The sequence below is a fragment of the Pyrgilauda ruficollis genome, unplaced genomic scaffold (genome assembly GCF_017590135.1).
Source record: "Pyrgilauda ruficollis isolate IOZ18807 unplaced genomic scaffold, ASM1759013v1 scaffold45, whole genome shotgun sequence".
NCBI classification, from domain to species: Eukaryota; Metazoa; Chordata; class Aves; order Passeriformes; family Passeridae; genus Pyrgilauda; species Pyrgilauda ruficollis.
The window spans coordinates 4546719-4568259 of record NW_024526044.1 but is presented as its reverse complement, the minus strand read 5'-3'; the positions used below and the strand labels follow the sequence as shown (position 1 = coordinate 4568259).

Sequence of the window (21541 nt, the reverse complement as noted above, 5' to 3'; positions counted from 1 at the left end):
TTTAGCTGATGACAAACACTTCTGTGGATCAAAAACTTTTGGGAAATGGCCCCAGTTTGAGATTTGTAAGACCCAGAGCTGTGGGGTATCCATTGCTGTGTGAGGGACTGCAGACTCTTCAGGCAGGAATTGCACTGGAGTAGTCAGAGACAGTAGTAGAAATGTTCCTGATGGAAATTTTGCCATGTAAAGCATTTTTCAATGAGAAATTGGATTTTCAACTCTTTTTTTCTGGTTTCCACCAAAATTTTGACATTTTATTTCACAGCTGGAAGGATTTGAGGAAAATAGCACTTGCCATTTAGTGTTCTTTTTTAGTGTTAAGCTAAATTTAGTGTTCATATTTTCAGTTATTTTTTTTAGCCTTACAGTTTTCAGTGAAATTTTTCCTTCACTACTGAGGCAAATCCGAATTTTCCCATCTACTTCAGCAGCACCAAGATTTCGCTTTTGATGTTTTACTACAGGAAATCATTCTTGTAAGGACCTTAAATGTCCCTTAGAGCTTATCAACCTCTAACCTGTGTTTTAAAAAGGTTCCAGGGAACAGCAGACCACTTAGTCTGACCCTGATTCCAAGTAAAACATCATGATTAACCCCAAACCTTATTAACAAACAATTGGATGGTAAAATACAATTAATGACAGCCAGCAGGAAGGAATACAAATCTTGTCATATAAACATTCTGTCTTCTTGACAGGACTGCGTTTCTGCTCCAGAAAGGGAACTGGGACAGTGCAGTGTACCTGGATTTCTCCAGGGCATTTAACTCAGTCCAGCTGCTGTCTGGCCTCGTTAGGTGCTTCAGCATTGCTGGGTGTTTTAAATCCTGCCTCATCAGTGGATCCCTGGGTGAACTGTTCTTATCAATCCAGTTTTTGTGCCAATGATCCAAGCAAAGGTGGGAAATAGATGTGGGGAGGGCCTCAAGGAGCTTGGTGGAGCAGTGAAAAACCAGGATGAAAGTTAAGAGCAGTAGGGATTTTCAGGTTAAGGGGCTTCAGCCCAACAGAATCCATCTAAAATGAAGCAAATCCTGTGGGAACAGAGCATGTGGGTTTTAGCTGTGGTTCTAAACACCCCAAGGCACAGGGAGAGAGAGAGGTGGGCAGTCACCTCCACTGGCTTCAGAGTGCAATGATTGTGTAAAAAGCAAATTAATAATAAATTACTAATCAAACAAATAAATCCAGCAAACCAGGAGCAGATCCTCTTCTCACATGAAGCTTTAATGAGGTCCTGATGTGAAATGTCCACGTTTCAGGAGTACCTGAGAATATTCTAAAGGAAACTTAGAGGAGGCCACAAAAATGACCTGGAGGTTGGAAATCCACCTTCTGCCATGGAGCTGAGAGAACCTGACTTGTTCAGCTTCTCAGGAGCCTGAGTGATGCTGGGATTGCTGTGTGGGCACCCCTGCAGGAGAGGCAGCTCCTCAGCCCTGCTGAGAAGGCACCTTAGCTGGGTATTGACCAAATTTAGCAGTAAAATAATAACATTCTATAAATGAGACACAGCTCCTGGCTGGGAAGGTGATGGAAGCTCCCAACAGTTTCTCAAGTGCACTCCTGAGTGCTTTCTGTTCTTCAGAGCAGGATTAACTGCCCTTTGGAAGCAGCTATATAAAATCGAGCTGGATTAGAGGGAAATTTTATTGCAAAGACACTTTAGGACTGGTATATTGTGTGTACTTCACATGTGTGCATGTCAGGAGGGGCATTTGAAAATGGTTTTAATTTATGTGGCTATTTTTTACCAAAAAAAAGAATTTACAGTGAGAAAACTTATTGCTTACAGACTTCTTTCCCCCTCAACACCAGACTTCTGAGATTTTAATGTTTGAGTTCTTTGGATGAAAAATAAAAAAACCTTCTCTAGCAGGGAGATACCTTTCTACTGAAAGATTACCTCCATTAAATATCTAATTTCCACTGGAAAGGTGAAAAAAAAGTTTTCAAAGGAGGGAAAAAAGAATTCAGACAGGTCAGGTGTCCTGCATCAGTGTGAACCCCAGTGAAAGAGAAGGGCTTGATAAAATAATTAATTAGCAGGAATGTTCTCCTGATGGAAAGCATTGAACGGCTGCAGGAGGAACTTTAAAGGCTCCTTTGTGTCCCCAGGCACAAACCTGGCTCGAAGGACAGTCCAGGGCAGCTCTGAGCTGTTTGTGAGGTGGCTTTGAGGGAAGCTGCCCGTGGCTGAGGAGAACATCCTCATCCCAGCCTGGGCACTGGGAGGGGGAGGATTGTGCCTGGCAGCGAGGGGACACAAGGGGACAGCTGGGGGGGAGGTTCTGAGAGCGGGGACATGTGGGGAGCACCCCGGAGGGGCTGTTCTGGGGTGCCTGCTGGGCTCTGGGCTGTGGGGAGCAGCTCCCAGCCCTGCCCTGGCACAGCAGCTCCAGCTGGCAAAGGGGCCTGCTGGCACATTTTAAGGGTTATTTCGGTGCCTCCAGTTGGATCCAAGCGATAAATGTCCCCCCTGGCTCTGTTTGCCCGCTGGATTCAATGGCACTGTGTGCTCCTGGCACACCTCTGTGCTGCCTGTGCCATCCCACAAACCCGATGGCTTCTCCAGATGCCTTTGTGCCAGCTCGCTCTCAAGGGAATTCCCCAAGCTCTCCTGGCCTGGTGTGCCCACTTCCAGTGACCCGTGGCAGCTCTGATGCTTGCCCAAATCTCCCCGTGCCACCATCCCCTCCTGGGCTGCTCCTGCTGCCCCAGCACGCTGTGGTGTGTCCCTGCCCTGAGCTGTGGGACCTTTGGGACAGGAACCAGCTCCAGGTCACTGCTGAGCTCCAGCTGCAGTTCCTGGGCTGTTCTGGTGCTGAGCAGCAGCTGCAGGTGCACCCCGTGCAGGGGCCCTGGCAATCAGCATCCCAGCTCTTATTAGGAAGCAGAGGATTTTCCTTAAACTCTGATTAACCAATTATGTTTGCCCTGATTTGAATTCTTCTGTCATCTCCCTCACCACAGGGCAGAGCAGTTTACTGAATTTAAAGAGGACTGCCACAGCAGTGTAAATGAATGAGATGTTTTCTTCAAATAACTCTTTATAGATGTAAATCTCTGCCTGGATCTTGGGAACCCTTCCCAGCTCTGCCTCCAGCTCCTGCAGTGGCACACCTGGAGCCAGCTGGGAACATCCCAGGAGCACAGGCCATGTCTCCCTTCCTTTTCTCCAACCCTCGGGGTGGCTGCAAGGCTGAGGACAGGAGAATGTTTTTCTGCCAGGAGCACAACAAATTCAAGAGGTTTCTCTCTAACAGAAACTACATTTGAGGCACTCTGTTTAATTTCAGGCAGCCCAGTTGGTGTTTATCTGAAATTAGGGTAGAAAATTGGGTATTTTTGTTCTGTTTAAAAGTACACTTTCAGTCCAAACAAATATTATCATGTGATGATATTCCTGGAAATTTCTGGTGCTCAGTTGCTGTTTGGCATTCTGGGTTCAGTGTAGTTTTGGAGGACAAAACCTCCAGTTGTTAACATCCTAATGAAATAAAATCCTGTAATATGAAATGAAACATTAAATTATTGACATTTCCTGTACACTTCTAAAGGACCAAAACAAGTTTTCATTGATTGTTTTTTCAGATTTTGAAAAAAATAAAGGAAAAAAATCTAATGACAACAATGAAATATTCCAGGTTAATTCCTAAATTACCTGGAAGAGACATGAACATTTGTAAATGTGCAGTGGCAAATTGTTCATGTAACAAAGCAGCTCCTAAGAAGGACTCATACCTTTCCATACCTTTCACTTCTCTCTTTTCAGTGTAAGAAGTATTTTCCATTTTGCCTGGCTTTTACACTGATTTTCCCAGATGGAAGTGGAGTGAATTAAAGTGTTCAAGGCAATGGCTGTGGGAAAGTTTGCTGCTGCCTGGTTAAACCTGCAAGTGTGGACATATTTATAATTAATATTTTGCCTTTTGTGGGACAAAATGACCCAACTCCTTCCAAAAATAATCCATTCACATCCATCCTTCACCAGGACAGGTGGCAGCTTTGGTTTAATTCCATATTTTCAACAGCAAGGAATTCTGATTCCAATGTGCATTAAAGGTGGAAAGCTAATTTTTGAGGGTTCATGGTTGAAACTTATTTTAGCTTTTTATTTTTCCTCCCATCGTGATGGAAAGTTGAAATAAATGAGCTGGATTCACCATTCAATTATGTTAATTTACAGCCCTCTAACCCCAGCAGTCATGCTGACATATAAATGATGAAGCAGAGCATATGATCAGATCCCTGGTACTACAAAAGAAGTGTTAAGCCAAGGGTGAGCAAAGATTTTGGAGCCCAGGAGTGTCCAGATGGGAAATGCAGTTTGCCCACAGACCCCAGAAATTGTTCTGTCAAGGTGCTTAATGATGATGTTTTCTGGATTTAACACTGAATTCACATTTTGAAGAAAAGTTTTTAGGTGTTTAAAAAAACAACCAACAAGTGAATTCCACTGTAAGGTAAATTTTGGGACAAAGAGGACAATTCTTAGAAATCCAAGTGGAAACTGTTTCTTTTTCATTTTCAAGAACTTGGTTTTTTATTTTTGAGCCAGATGATAGTGTTAATAATTTGGGGACTGAATGGAATGCCCATAGGTATATTTAGATCCTGTTTATCCCAGAACTCCTGTTTTTGTGTGAGTAAAGCTGAGCCCTGCCCAGCGTTGGGCTGGGATTATAAATGTTGGATCAGTCACACAAAGGAAGGTGAGAGATGCACCAGGGGCTGCACTGGGGCAGAGCCCATTTTCTCTCTGTGCCTTGAATTTCCCTGGGGTTCTTGAAGAACCTGAGACAGGATTTGTGTGAGGTGGGAAGGGTTGGGGTCAAGGGAGAGCAGCCAGAACCTCCCATGGTTTGGGGGCTGTGCAAGCAGAGCACCTCTGCCCTGTCCTGTCCTGGGCCACTGACCTGGCACGGGTTCAGCACCTGGGTGCCATTTCCCGCTGCAACCTCACACCTGGAGGGATTTCTCCAGGAAAGGGGTTCTTTTCAGGAGAAAAAGGAGTTTCAGGAGGCTGGGCAGCCTGGGCTGTGCCACACGTGTGACCCCTGGAGACCCCAGAGCCCTCCCAGGCCATCCCCAGTCCTGGCTCTGAGCACCTCAGAGCCTGCTTGCTCTGGGAGCAGAGCTGTGCTTTCAAGTGATAAAGATCTCTTTTTTCCAGCTCCAGTGAAAACAGAGATGCAGAGAGCTGCAAGGCCAGCCAAGTGTGCTGGAGGAGGCTCTGGCTCCTGCTCCCTCACTGGCATTTTCTGACTCCACTGGAACCTGTTGTGTTCCAATGAGTCCTGGGGGCATGGAGAGCTCCAGTGTGTATCTTTGGGGAGGAGATTTGGCAACTTCCAATTCTCAGGGAGGATTTACAAAAGCTGCAATAAACCAAAGAAAAGCTCATTAAAAACATGCCGAATTTTTTTTTCCTAAGTCCCACGAACCCTTTTCTCAGTCCCCTGGTGTTTCAAATGCCAGCACAGAGCTGGAGTTTGTAGCCAGGGACAGAAACAGAGGGGTCAGACATGAAGTGTTCATGGGCAGTGGGAGATTGCTTTACAAGAGCCCAGGTGGGCACCCAGGTGCCTGTTCTACATCTGTACCAAGAAATGGGAGAGTTCCATGTCCCTGTACCACGTGTGCCAGGTTCTGTGGGCACAGCATCTTTGTACAGATAAAATTTGTTTCTTACAATGCATTTTGGAACAATTTTTTGGGCTGCACATCGTGACAGGCTCGGGGTGTTGCTCTGTAAGTACAAATATTGTGACAGGGTGATTTCCACCAAATCCTTGGAAGCAACAAAAGGAAAGGTGGAGGTGTCACAAAGTCAGTGTGTACTTTTAAAGTGAGGGGATTTTGTCATTTCTAAAGAGCTTAAAATTAAATTCCTGGGGATGAGGCATGATTTGTAGGATTCTTTCATGGTGAGCACCCCCTGTTTGTCCCTGTTGTCACCCATGGCAGTAGGACAGCACAGGGTCTGTGGGTTGTGGAGATGAAGGGAGCCCAAGGACAGGAACTTCTGGGCTTAAAAAACTGCCTGGGTGCTGGAGGGCTCTGCAGGGCACTGCCCCTTCCTTCAGAGCAAATTGCAAATCTTTTTTCTATCCTCATTCAGGCAAGGAAACCCAAGAGAGGGGATCTTTAGAAATCTTGGCTGTCTGTAACTCTCCCCCAGCCATGGACCCCAGGAGAGCACAGGAGGATCCAAGCAGGCCACCAGAAGTTGGCTGTTTTCTCATGTTTTAGAAAGTGTGTAATTTCTCTTAATTCTCCACGAACCTGACATCTGACAGGACATCTAATAAAGCCCATAAGTAGTGTTTTATGAAGCTCCACTTCCCTCCTAAGCTCACCAGGGATCATTCTTCTCTTTGAAAAACAGCTCATCATTAGGAATCAAAGATGTTTGATATACAAAATAATTTCCCAAATTAGGGTTTGTCAAATGTAGGTTTGCAAATCTCTGCTTTTTTCTTTTTTTTTTTTCCCCTCTCCTTTCTCTCCCTTGCTCTCGCCTTTGGGTTGATTATATCTTGGAACTAGAGGCAAAATAAAATCCTTCCACCCTTTCCCCTCCTTCCATCCTTTCCTTATCTCACGCCCTCCTCTCCCCATGGCTCAGCCCCACCTGAGCGCTGCCCGCAGGGCACTTGCAGCCAGGATTTATTTCATGCCAGCCCCTCTGGCAGTGCCCAGCAGGCACCCCGAGGTGCCCAGGGCTGCGGGCAGGGTGGGCACTGGGGCTGGAGCCCAGGGAGAGGGGGCTGCTGCCGGCTCTCCCTCCCGGAGTGCCAGCAAACAGTTAACGGTTTAATACTTTACAAAAAAGTCAAGACAGACTTGTGATTCTTGATGTTAATGAAGGTGTCACACATTGTCTAGAGAAAGTTGTGCCTGGCAATCTTCCTTTTTTCGGATGCCTACACCACTGACATTTCATCTCGCATTCAAAGAGCACTACCTTAATGAAATGCATAATTAACATATTCTAATTGTGCTGAGCGCTGTGATGATTTTGACAGAACTCACTTTCCATGTCTAATTTGATGCTAATTTAATCTGTTCCTCTCCCGCTGACATGACCTTTCTTGATTGAGTTTCACTGAGGAAATTTTTTGATGGATTGATTTATCAGCACTGCGGAGACAACAAAGGCTCAGGGTGCAGGGCAGAGCCGGCTGGGGATGGCCTCCAACGCCTGCACACCCTGAACTCCAGCTCCAGTGGCCTCCTTCCAGAGCCTGCCTGGCTCAGCTACTGATGGAATCCCAGAAATGTGACATCTGCGGGTGGGTTTGATCTCGCTGAGAAACACAGGAAATATCTTCTGGTGCCTGGCAGTCTCCTGCAGGGGGAACTTCTCCCCGGGCTGCTGTGGTGCTGCTGGAGCAGGGCAGTGCCAGCCAGGGCGGGTGGCCCTGGGCTCTGCACCATTCCACCAACCTGGGCACTGCTGGCCACCAGCAGAATGAAAAGTGCAGTGGAATGGGGTTGTAAGAGGTGTCCCAAGATGTAACCTACTTTTTGGAGGTTCCTTCACCCAACTTTGTGGAATGCTTGCTGGTGGCTGTGTGTGTTTAACATCCAGGGTGTGCATTTATAACATTATCTGTGCAGCTATAGATACATAATTTATGGCTTGTGTATATATGATTATACCCTCATTCAAACACTGGAGAGGAGGTTTAATAATCCTCCCAATGTTGTGAAATATATTAACTGTGTCTCCCAGCTCAGGAGGTGAGTGTGTGCCTGGGGGAACTCACAGCTGTAAGGAAATCTCGGGGGGAAATAGGGAATTTTTTGATTGCTTCACAAGAGAGAAAATTTAGGAAGAAATTCTTCCGTGTGAGGGTAGAGAGGCCCTGGTGTAGAGTGCCCATCCCTGGAAGTGTCCAAGGCCAGGTTGGACAGAGCTTGGAGCACCTTGGATAGTGGAAAGCGTCCCTGCCATGGCAGAGTGGGCTTTAAGGCAAAACATTTTCTGATTATATGGAAACTTGGAATGTTATATGGAATATATACCTATTTATAGGGAATTATATGAATACCTATTATTATGGAGTTATTTATTGGAATATATACCTAATTATATGCAATCTGTACCTATTGCTTTGTACTGTGACAACTTCCTGCTCGCCTCATAATGTCCCTGCCTTATTATCCAGAGTTCTGTATCACAAAAAAAGGTCCTTCCTGACCCTCCCAGTGATCTCTTCCATGCCCTGAAGCACCAGATTTAACTTTGCCTGTTCCACTGCAGCTGCTGCTGCTCATAAACTCCGAGTTCCTTGCACTGCCTCGGCATGTGTGTTTTTGTTGCTTTGGGAAAAGCAGAGATAGCATCTCACTTTAGAGAGCATAATAATATCTAATTGACAGCATTGTTGAGATGAATTTTATAAACACCAGTGACATTAAAACAAAAAAAGGAAAATTAAGAATTTATGTTTCATCTTGCTACAGATTTAAGAAGTTAAGACACACATGTTCACTTTTTTGAGGAGTTGATGGAATAGTTTAGTTTTAAAAATGACTTCTTGATGTAAGTCCCAGATTTTCTTATCACTGTTTAGCTGCACTGAGCAAACAGTAGATGCTTGAGGAGAAGGGCAAAGGCAGCCCAGAGAGCAGGGGGATTCTCCCAGCTGGGCTGGGACCTGCTCCTGCCCTGCCCTTGCCCTCCAGTGAGTCCAGGGTCAGGGAATGGGTTCAAGAGGGGCTCAGTCCATGTGCCCAGCACAAAGGAGCTCGAGGAAAGCCCTGCAAGCAGGGGTGAGCTGGGGCTAAAACCCCCAGGACCCCCTGGGTGCTTCCCTGCCCACCCTACAGCCCCAGCTCCACAACCATGGCAGAACCAAGGTCCCCATCCCTCCTTTGATGGGGAGATGGAAGCCTGAACCTGCCCAAACTGGAGCTGGATTTAGGGATGGCAGGGGATCCCACCCACCTACACCAGCCTGAGTTTGGGTCTCGAGGGGATGCTTGGTTTGGGTTTTGTTTGGGGTTTTTCATGTGGGTAATTTTTTAATTTTGGAAAAAATCCTCATTTTGCAACAGAATCCTTCCTGTGTGATCTCAGCTCTTTGCCAGAGGACAGGCCAATACTGATTAATTCACAGATCCCCTGCTCTCTCTCTCTCTCTCTCCCAAAAAAAAAAAAGCACTTGTGTATCCATTCTGGCTAAGTCTGTTGGGCAGCTGCATCCCAAAATGTGTAAACCACGTTATAACTGTGAAACTATGAGTCACTCAGTGTTATTTACCATTGATACTGGCAGGCAGCCTGATCTGTTCCTGTAATTATGTCTCTGTCTCTACCAGGGAGATCAAAAGTACAGAAATTCCAAGTAATAGGAGTACAACTATATCAGTGGGGTGAAACTGAGCATCTGGATCAGAGAAAGAGATATTGAGTGCACAGTGTTGCAGGAGATCAAAGAGGGAACTAAATCTAATAAAACAGTAATAATTGGTAAGCTCACTTCCAACATATGGAACATCAGAATTTGGTATTAAAATGTTATTTCTGAAGAACTTTAAAAAATTGGAACAGATAGTTTGAGGACATACAAGACTTGTGTGCATTCTGCTCTAGGCTCAGTATTTCTGAAAAGAAATCAGATGCCTTCATCCATATTTAGGAAACTAATTTAAGAACAATTTAAAAAAAAAAAAGAAAAAAAAGAATCCTGAAGAAATCTTGCCCAGATACTTTCATCTGTGGTCACCTGGGTGCTTCTGGTTATTTTCCTGATGAACCCAGTTGGAAAGAAGGGAGTGGAATTGAGTTTGCAGCCATGCCTGTTCATCAAATGCTCTTTTTCATTAGAACAGTTCACTTCAATAAAATCCTGGGCACGTTTGATAAGACAGTATTCAAGGAACAAAGCTGTTAGGAAATGACTTGCTCATAAGTTCCAGCAATAATTTTTGGCCTTAGAATATTACTCGGTGTTTTTCATTGTCAGTGGAAAATGAAAATGTAGCATTTCAATTGTGAGCCATTAGGAATGGAGCGAGGCCCCCTGTTCTGTGCACTTCATCTACAAATTGCACCAGAATACTTGGGTGAACTTTTGATCTGCCAGCACTCACAGGGGAAAAAAACAACAACATTCCCAGAAAATGCCCATTAATTTGAATGATTGAATATTCAAGGAGAAGGTTTCTCCTTATCAAGGTTTCTACAGAAGGAAAGTGAGAATTAGTAAAATGTGGTTAATATAAATAGAACCTGACTGCTGTATGAAGGGAAGTTTTTAGCACTCAATGCTTTGCAGATGGGTGCATCTTCTTGCAAAATGGCTGAGGACAGGAATGTTTGGTGCATGGAAAGGGAAAATTTAAGATATAGATATAGATGGATGCAGTGAGTCATCCTTGTTGTAACCGCATCTGTATTCCCGGATCTCCATTGTTCAGGTTTGCTTCTGGTGGAGCTATAAAAGCCAGGATTTATATCTGTGGAAAGGTTATTTAGCACGTAGGCTTTGCACAATATGGTTTGTGAGAGAACAAGTGTGGAAAGACATGCTGGGAGTTGGATAAAATACTGGCTAAAATAGAAACAGAAGCGTGCCATGGTTTGTGAGGGACTCTGTGCTGTGGTGCTGTTTGTAGGAGTATTTGGTATTGTCTATTTTCTGATCAGCTCTCTGACATCTCAGGAATGATAGTTATGACTCACATAACCTCGATTCTTCTTCTAAGAGAACATCATAGGAAATATTTCCCCGGTAGCCTTAAGGGATCTCTGGTAAAGCAGAGTTTGTGGCTTCATCAGGTGATGAGCTCATCAAATATTAACGCTCTTTGCATTCTTCTTTCTTCCAAAACTGAAAAAGCTTTTGGGAAAACCAGTTTGGCCTTGAATCTGCTCAGGTCTGTCCTTTATTTGGGACTGTTTTGAAGGATTAGCTCACAGCTCTTTATTCATGGCAAAGAATGAACCCCAGTAAGACAGGATTGTGTGAGCAGCATACTGGGGCTTGAATTAAGAATTGGACCCCACATCTATAAAAATGAGCTGTAAATGTACATTCTGCACAGCCCCTGGACTTCAAAAGCAAAGGGAGCAGCTGTCTGGCTCCACGATCGTGTCACCATCCCCAAGAAGTGCCACTTTTGAGAAACCCACAGCCATACACACGTATATTTACAGATATATAACATAACGTACACTCAGCTCCACTCCCAGCTATGGAATCAACAACAAAACAAACAAACGAAAACTTGCAGTGCAGAAATATCTGCAGCAAGCCTTTTTTCTGAGGAAATATTATTGAGGTGCTGAACAACATTTGATCACTTGCAACCCTTTCAACTGACGTTCTATTATTCACATGTCTCTTTCATTATGCAACAGATGGTGAGTCCTGTCGCTGATTTTTTTCTTCAGATTCACAAAACTTCAATGGATCGTAATATGACCCTAAAAATGAGTAGAAAAAGAGAATGCTTGTTAAGGTTTTATCTTTGATAATAATCCATTGACAGAGAATAGCAGCTGACCTCCTATAAACCAAAAAAAGACACATTTGCCTTATTTTATGAAGAGCATTTGTCTAAAACATTTGACTGAGCTGCAGAATGTGGCCTTCAGCTGAAATGAAAGATGGTCCTTCTGTTGCTACACAAAGCCATATTTGCTGCTGCAAAGTGCAAAAGGATAGGCTGACAAATTGATAGTATGTCAGGAGCAAACCCGAGCTCGTCTTCACAAACATCTGCATATTTGTGAAGATTCTGACCGACAAATATTTTATTTAGAGGCTTCATTTGGCAAATCTAAGATAGTCACCATGCTGAGGTCTAAACATTGTTAGAAATGTCTTTAAATACAATCCCTCTGTCTGCTTTCTGGCCACTTATTAATAGACATTTCTCAGAGCTAAAAGATGGGGGGGAGTCTTGGAGCAATTAAAAGCTATGCTCCATATGCCTTTGATGTTTTTTTATCTCATCCTAGACTGGCTAGATCCTGAATTATTATGCCATGAGTTATTAGATTGGAGAGTTTGCAGTAGTAAGTTCAATAATAAAATGCTGGTATGTTCCTCCTCCTCCTTCTAGACTGAAGTAATTTGCAAACACAGAGCTCAGTCTGGCAGAGCCCCGCATTCCTGAGGAGCCTAAAGCCCACAAACATTCACCCTCCAGCTCGCCAGGTGGGTCTTCTCCTCTCCATGCCATGAGGTGTGAGGCTGAAACGGGACCAGCTTTGGGGTGAAAAGGCCCATGGGCTGGTTTGAGATGGGTCATTTGTGCCTTTAACCTCTAAGAACTTCATCCAGGTCCTTTAGTGTGAGGCCAGGCTCTGTCTGCAACCAGGAGAGCAGATAAACCTTCAGTGGGGTATTCAGAGCTTTCCTCCTTCACTTCCAGGAGAAACCTGAGCTGTTAAATTCATTGGAACAATGGTGGTACTTCAGCCTACAGAAAAATTGTAATTAAGAGCTGAGAACTTGGAGAGTTATTTTGTAGAATGGCATTAATATCAATAGTACAAAATATTTTATCTGGGAATCATTTCTTCTTTTGCATCTTGTTTTCTCTGATGATAAGAGTTGCAGGAATTCAATAACCATTCAAGTATAGGTTCTTGTCCTGTAAAAAAGATGCATGAACATACTCAGACTGAGCTGTTTGTTTGTCTTTTAAATCAAATTCCTGGCTGAATCAAGCCAAGCCAAGATATGATTTTTTTTTAAACTCTGTTTGCCTGCTCTAAGGCATAACCTAATTGATAACACAGTATCATACTTCTGCAGTGAAGAAAAGCTGATAGACCAGCTCCTCTCTGCTATAAGCCAGAATAAAGCTTTTCCAATTTAACCAGCTAAGAATCTCCTTGAACACACATATTTTTGGCAGGCCTGGCTCTTTAGACACTATTATAAGTTGGTCTTTCACATTTTTGCAGAAAGTCTTTCAGGCTCTGCCTCCCCGAGTTAGGCGAGCACGAAGGAATCGACATGAGTCGAACTAAACAAAAACTCAGCCCCAGTGCCTGCTTCTTGCCAAGAACAGTGCCCCAGAACTCGAGCACTGCTGTGTTTACTGGCCCTTTCATAACACTGTCAGTATCGAGGAGTTGGTAAATAGAGAACTCATCCAGGAGGCTGTCAAATCCTTCTGCACTGCTGCACACCCCACGATGATACGCTAACGCTCTCCCGTTTTGCCAGGCAGCCTGACTTTCCAGGCTGGGTCAAGAACAAATGACACTTTTGCAGTAGGCTGTCCTTCAGGGGAAAGGATGCTAGCCACTGATTTTTCCTCAGTGTGGCCGTGCAAAGGGAGCTGTCTGAGGTTTGGAATTCTGCACTCGTTAGGGATCCCCAAGTCTCCCCATAGCATCACCTCCTACTCGCTGCTGATTCTCGGTCACACTTTAATATTTCTCATTCGTGTGCTCAAAGCACTCTGCAAACACCGCTGAGCCCAGGCAACGTTGCTTCTGGTGGCACTGTCACCTTCTGGGGAGCTTCTCACACCAAACAGAGCCCAGGGTCAGGGAGTGGGCAGAGCTCAGGGAGAGGGATTTGGGTGGAACACGCCGTGGGATGAGGAGCAGCTCCCAGATCTGCTGCTGTGGGTGGGCACTCCTTCCCAGAGCCCAGGGTTTCCTTGGCAGCTGTTCTGGAGGTTGCACAACTACAGTTTCATTTCAGTGATCAAGCACACCAGATCCAGGTTTAATTTTTGTCCTGTGACTGTTGGCAAATTAGATCTAAATGACAAGGCAGGGTTTGTACTCTGGCACTGGGTCGGTGCTTGCATACAATAAATGGCAATTTTTTTTGTCATATTACAAGAAAATCTCTCATATCCTTTAATACAAGAATATTTGAATCCTGGTAGGTGTTCTGCAGTGTTCAGGCAGTTTTTTGATCCGTTGACAGATTTGGGGTGTGATGCCTCATGATGGGCACTGTCAGCCTGCTGGACAGTTCAACAGATTCTGAGGAGGATTCTGTGACAAAAAGTGCATAAACCACAGTTTTAGTTCCCTGTTCCAAGTCTTCTCACCGATTCTCTCATCCTACATGTCAGGAGAAATAGTGAGGTACAGCATGAGTGACTGTGAATCATTTCCACCATTCTGAAAAGAAAAAAAAAAAAAAGACAAAAAGAGGGACATGTATTGTGGCAACCCAGGTGAATTTGACATTCCTGCAGATGTGCAATAACATAATCTGCTTCTTTTCCCGAGTTCCTCTCCTACAAGGCTTTGTTGGCATGATTAGCCTCCTTAGTAGCATCCTCCAGAGGGAATTCTGCAGAGATGAAATACAAAAACTGCTTTAAAATGATAAGTCACAAATAGGATCTGCCACAAGGCATTATAAACAAAACTAGACACAAGAGACTCATAAAAAAATTAAAGTCTAAAGTAACTGAGAAAAACCCCCAAATCTTCCTGCCTACAATCTCATTTGCACACCTGAGTTGTTTGTGCAGCTGCCAGGCTGCAAGAAGCACAAAGGCAGTGGAGGAGCAGTGAAGTGACCACCACAGTGACCATTATTTCAGACATTAATTCTGCACAGTTTCCACACCCACTAACAGGGAGGGTGTTCCCAGCTCTCTTTTGACACACTTGGAGTTTTTCTGCCTCTGTGTGTTGCTGAAAATTTGATCTTGGAACAAAAAGGGAGATGCTGGGGGGAGGGAGAATAATTGAACAGAGCATTTTCTGAAGTTTTAAGGGTTGTAATTGCCTGACTACTGATATGATCTGGATAAAACTGATCAATGTACTGAACACGTTACCAATAGCCTCAAGCTCTGAGGGTGATAAATTCCTCCCAACACATTCATTTCATGATACTGCAGACATGAAATTCTGACCTAAAAAGTAAAATGATATTTCATCATATATGGTCTCTTTTCAGCTATTTTTTATTATATTTTTAGGCTTCTTTTTCAATCTTGGAAATTTTTTTATTATTGTTTTTATCTTGGCCATCTTCTTGCCCTTCTCAGAGCAAACATGTCTGAAGGGCATTAGAGACTTCACCTTCATCATATGCAAGTGGTTGGTTCAAATGAGAACTCCCTGACAGCAGTTAAAGTTGATAAACTTCATTGTAAAGTTCCTCTTAGTACATTTTAAATTCCAATTCTAGATGCCAAAACTTGTCTGGTTAAATGAGTTCCAAATGAGTGTCTCAGGTGCTGTTGAGCCTTGAATCCCTGGTTTTGCTGTGCTGAAGGAAAAGGCTGGACTGTACAGAGATTGTAAAACCACAGCTGGACTGGCCAGGAAAAACAGTTCCATTTTCTGGAAAATTTTGGGATTTTGCACATTCATAACTTGTTTCTAATCAATGTAGGAAACCATGAAAAAAATTATAGCGGGGCACAGAATGCCTAGAAAAGGTAAAATGGCCCATTTAAATCTAGGAGGGTCATCCCAGCACTTTTATCCTGTGGTTTCAGCAGAGAGCTGAACCTCAGGCTGTTGTGGGTTTAGCACACTCTGTAATCAGCTCACTTGTGGTCTCTGGGCTGTGCTTTTGTCTGACCTGAAAATTGCTAATTGCACTGGCCGTGTCCTCGAGGAGCAATGGACACATTTCCAGCAGCCAGGGTTGCTTTTGGAGAAGCACAATTGCAGTGGGCAGTGCTGGATGTCAGAAATGAAGACGTTGCAGTTCAGGGAAAGGTTTGTTATGTTGGTAACAAATACCTGAGGGAAGCATTGTCAATAAACCAGCCTGTGAGAGATCCTGAGCCCACCGAGCAAGAAGTGCTACATGAGGATAAAGTTAAAAATATTATTTGCTGTGCTTTGTAAAATGATGCATTTGATGGATCAGACTAGCTCAGGGACCTAAATTTTAGCTTAGACAAGAAAATTTGAGGTGTTGGTGTCTAGGGAGTGCTCCACAGATGTGTTTCTGTTGCTGGCACATGGGGAAATTCCAGCTTTAAGCCCCTGGGTGTGCAGGAATTGCATCATGGTGTGATCAGCACTGGATCCTGCTCTCACTGTGGTTTTTGGACCATGCACCAACCTCCAGCTTCAATCCAGAGTCCAGACAGCTGCATTGCCATCCCCAATTAAACCATCAGGGTGGTTTTCCTATTTTTGTTCTGCGTCAGGCTGTTTTTTCACACCCCAGTGTATTCACTGGAGCACCTTTCTTCTTCTCAGTAAGGTATGACCAGGTTTGTCTTTTGGAATTATTCTGTAAGGATTGAGGCATCGATTGCCGTCTTACACAGAGCAGAAGCAACAGCAAAATTCTCTCTCCTCCTTCCTTAAGGGAAAAAGTATTTATTTCTTCATGGGCAGAGAAATCAGTTCATGTCAGGTAAGACATTTAGGAGTGGACAGCATCATGGAATATTACTTCCCAAATAATCCCTGAAGTTAAGAATATAATGCCAGGGCCAAGCATAAACGGCTTTTTATTCCTGTGATTCAGTTCTCAGATCCAACAGATTGCTCCCTATGTATAACCACACACAAAATTTTCCAGGATGCAGCATCAGGCACCCCATCCCAGGGATTTCTGGGACGGTTTTCTATCATTCCATGTGGAGGACTGCAGTCTGCTCACAGGAAAAAAAAGAAGAGCATTCCACTTTATTACTTAGCATTGAGAAAAACAAGTTTAATTGGCTTCTGCTGTGCTTTAATAACTAAAGAACAACAAAGGCATTTAGTCATTCACATAATTTCCTGTTTTTAAAGGATTTTAAATGCAACTCAGTGATTAACATTAAAAAGTAGCTACTGTGCAGACATAAGAACTACTTCATTTTTTAATTATATTTTAACAGGTATAGATTCCATGTTCTTGACATTTATAAGAGGTCCTTCATTTTCAGCAAAGTACCATGATGAAATTTCCACTCCCATGGCTTGATCACCCTCGTGTGCCTTCCCAGAGCTGCTCTGGCAGGCCGGGCATAGATCCATAATATTGCACTAAATCAATATATTGCAATAACTATTGCAATATATCCCAGTCTATGGAGTGCAGCCATCAAAACAGAACCAAACTAAAATCTCTCTGTTTTTCTGTTCATGGGGAGGAATGAAAAGATGATGATGCCCTGGGTTGTTCCTGTTTCTGGTGACCATATTTTGAAAAGCTGTTAAAGGCAGGAAATCCATGCCCAGCTCCAAGGAGCTCGGTGGGATCACGAGCAGGAGCTGGGATGTGTGAGGGGCCTGGTGGGCAGAGACCAGGAGGTTTCAGAGGACAGTGAACAGCAAATCCTTGAGGATACAGCTCCCAGCCGCCTGTCAGTGGACTCCAGACACGTCCCTTGCTGCCTTCTGTGCCACTGCAGAGTGACCTGAGCAGTGACCATTTGGCATAGAGTGGGAATTTGCCATTTAGACATGGTTTTGGTTAAAAAACCCCCATGCAGAGTGTGTCTGTGGGGCTCAGCCACACACAAACCTGCAGCAGCAGCTGCTGACAGCAAACCACCTTCATTTTGTGTCACACGAGCGCGGCTTGCGTGGGGTTTTTTGTTCTCATGAATCACAAGTTTCACTTGAAGATTTCACCATGACTGATGCTCAAAAGCAGAGTGAAACCCATTTCACTGAAATTGCTGAGTATCATTCTGTTCCTTGAACTTGGCCATCAGGGAGGGGGGAAGCAAACCCTGTCCTTCTGTCACACTTTGTTTGGCTGGGTCTGTCTGGTGTGACACATCCCTGCAGGGCCGGACGCCGCCAGCCGTGGTGCCCACGGTAACATATCCACACATTAGGCAGAATTCCTGATTTTGTAGGATTGCCGTTGTTTTTCATCCTTCCCTGCCACTGACCCCTGCAGGTCTGGGCCTCCGAGAGGTATTTCATGACAGAAAGAGCTCACAAATGGTGTGAGATGTGTGTCATGGAAAGGTTGGCATCATATTTCTTGTGTGCGAAAAGGACAGCAAAAATCACCGAAATGGACGATAATAACTGATTCCATAGAGCTTCCAACTCCCTCAAGGCTGAAACATCTTGGGCCTTTCTGAAGAGAGGCATATATTTTGAAGAGAAAGGGGGAAGGAAATAATAAAAAAAAGCCTAATCTTCTGCTGATGTGGCCTTGGCAATCGACTGAACTGACAAGGCTGTGTATTTGTAAAACAAGCTGCGCTAAGTATTTTTTCGGCCTCGCGTTTAGAAACACGCGGAGGGGGGGAAGAAGAAGGAAGAGGGAAAAAAAAAAAAAAGAATAAATATGGAAATCAAATGTAAAAACTTCTTGCACTCACAACTGGCTTCCCGGAGGGAATTCCTGCCTCTGTTCTCTGCTCTTCCTCCACTCAGCAAAACAACTGCCAGTCATTAACGGCGCCGCGGCGCGCTCGCTGTACAGTAATTGAACACCAATGGCCCTCCCTCATTTGCATCCCCCAGCTCTTGATTGGCAGCTGTACATGAAATGCCAGATCAGTTGAAAGTATGTTGTGAGCTGGCACTAATGATCCAGTGGCTCCGGGGAAACCTGCCATATTGTAATTCGGCTATCAGGCATGAAAGAAATAATTCTAAGTGCCAGCAATGTGAAGCCGAATAAATGTTTCAGTGCTGCAGGTTGCCAAGGGTGACACTTCTGATTTAGTATAAACGAATGCCCCGTTGCCTTTGGGGTTGGGGGAGCTCGCAATGTATCTGAGATGTGTGTATAAAACATTAGTATTAGAAAATGGCTTCGGCACGGGATGGGAAACAGAGGCCTGGTCCCAGGCGGTGCGGGAATGTTTACAACTAATGACTGGATGAAAGGATTTTTCTACCTACTGTAATGACAGGCAAAATAGGATTTGCTTTCCCTGAGATGGAGAATAATGGCTATGTTAACTCTGCCTTTCCTTTTTCTTTCTCTTCCTAAATGAAATGCTCTTTTGTAAAGAAAATCACATCTATTTTCTTCTGTGTAGTGGAGGGAGCGTGCGGATTTAACTCCTTGGGAGCGTTGGGGTTTTGGAGGGAAGGAGGTGGATGAGGGTTTGTGGGTGGCCTCTCTGGCCAGCCCCTCATCACCTGTCACGGATTTCGTGCCAGGGAAAGATTTTTTTAGTAGCGCTTATGCTCTTGATTAATGTTAAAATCTGTTGAGAGATGAAAGAAAAGGAGCTCAATGCCTTAAAAACGTAACGCAGACAGTTTTTACTTTAATATTTCAGCTGCTGCACATTAGAATGTCACAAAAGGTGAGGGTGGAGGGACAGGTGTCTGCAGATGCTCCAAAATAGGGAGGCAACACGTAGGAAGAAGCTGCTGCTCTCCTGTTGTGACTGTACACACACAGCTGCAGGGATTGTAAATGGAGCTAATTAATTGCATCTGCACATGGGATGGTGTTGGCTCTGCAGTAGCTCAGGTACAAAAACCTGCCAGGAATTTGTTATCTTTTCAAGAACAAATCCTCTGATGCTTTGGAGAACAGTGCACAAAGGTGTGTGGACAGTTTGAACCTCCTCCTCTCCATGTCAGTTCACAGATAAGATAAACTTTGTTATCCACGCCCAGTCTGCCATGCAAATTGCCAATATCTCCAAACTTAGATCACTTTTATTAACTCCATCTTTAACTGCAGCAGGGTTATCTGAAAACCTGGCTGGCAGAGGAAAAAAGCAGAGTGCTGCAGGAAATTAATTCATTTCTTAAAGTTGCAGCTAAGTAGAAAGAAAAAGAAAAATACAAAACCAGCTAATTCAGCCTGGTAATGGTTAAATTCTGCCTTGCTGAGACCTCAACCTCTTCTGCTGTGTGTGGAATTTCACTGATTTCATGTTTTCTTGTCCTGTCCCTTTGTGTCCCCTGCTTTATACTTTTGTAGTTTGTTCTTTTGGCACTGAAGCCACCCCTGCTTTGTACCCAGCGCGGGGGCACCTTCCCCATGGCCTGGAGCTCCAAGGTGTTAGAGGGACACAGGTGATGAGAACATTGACCAGCATGGATTAATCCTCATGGATTAAGAGGTCCTGGGCCCACAACAGGGATCCCCTGGCACCTTGTGAGGTGCTGCCTGTGAGATGTTGGGTGGTCTCAGCTCCCATGGGCATCCATGAAAACTGAAGGTATTCAGCATCACTCAGGGTCAGATCCTGACTATTTTGTTGAGGCTTTTTTTGTTGTTTTGGAGCCCCATGATGAGACACCATCTGTAATTTGTGGTCAGTGGGGATGCAGGAAGAAAAATGACAAATTAGAAGCACAAGATGCTGTAAGATGAATGAACTACCTGAGAAAGAATGTGTGTCAGCCTGCAATTTATGAGGATAAAACATCAGAGCTGACAATCTATTATCAGACATCAGACGAAGCCTAAAATTTTGGATATAGATTTGAATAGCCCCAAACAGAGGCAGCAGATGGATTGGTAGGTTGATATTCAGGGATTTCATTTGTCCTTTCTTGAAAAAAAAAACAAATAGGGATTTCTTTCAAACCATGGCTCTTGATTTAGTTTCAGATGTCAATCACTTGGCATCTTCAAAACTGTTTGGAAAAAGTATTTTGGTTCAGCTGCATCTCAGCATAATAATCCTTTCAGAAGTGTCTGCTCAGACACTGGATGTTATTCCTGACATTTTGGTGCTCTCCTGCATCACCTGTACAAACCTGGATGAGGATTGTGTCCAGGTGGCTCCTCTGGAGGTGAACAGCCCCAGTTCCCTGAGCAGGGAGATGCTCCAGCCCTTCAGCATCTTTGTCACTGGACCTGCTCCAGGAGCTCCAGGTCTCTCTTGTGTTGAGGAGCCCAAAAGTGGTCCCAGCATTCCAAACTTCCCAGCCCTGTGCCTGGCTCAGCACACAGCAGGGTGGGACTGACCCTTGGGGATTGCTGGGGGAGCTCCCAGAGTGTTTCACCAGAGGATTTGCTGGAAAAGATGAACACTTCCTCTCAGTCGTGGTCTCACCAGATTCTGTCACGCTCAGGTGCAGCTGAATGGTCAATCCAATATTATTTTTTAAAGAAATGCCCAATCTGGAAAGCGAAGGAAATTCTGTTGTTATCTTTTATACATTCTCCTGCAATTAAAAAAAAAAAAAGACCCAAAACACCTGTCCAAGTCTTCCAAGCTAGGAAGGTTTTTGGCACCTCTGGGCTCTGCTGCCCATATTCTCCCTCCGCATCCCCTGGGCACTCATCCGTGACTCAAAGATTTGCAAAATAACCAATATGTAACAGGTGAATTATTTTCATGAGGATAATGAATGATATATTTGTCTTTGTAACACACCAGCTCTGCTCCTGATTTTTGTAACAAGTCTCTTTCCTAATACAAATATCCCCGAAGCGAGCGAGATGATTTCAGTAATTTGAGAATGGAATGTATTCCATGAAAGTTAATAATATGGTGCTTCCCAGAAGTAAGACAAATATAAAGACCTACAAACCAAATGATAGCACTTTTATTTTTATAGATGAAAAATCCCAGGAAAAGCTTCTTTAAATTACCAAAATGTATAAACAAATCCTTTGTAATAAAAGCAATAATTTATGCCGTAATGAAATTTGTCACATGGTTTATTTTGAGTTATTTAAAA

General features: G+C 44.1%; 1 protein-coding gene across 2 annotated transcripts in view; it reads left to right on the top strand.

The window, feature by feature from the left end:
• Positions 1 to 21541, top strand: part of TSHZ2 (teashirt zinc finger homeobox 2) — a 210657-nt gene that overhangs the window by 156661 nt on the left and 32455 nt on the right. The gene's annotated exons all lie outside the window — the stretch shown is intronic.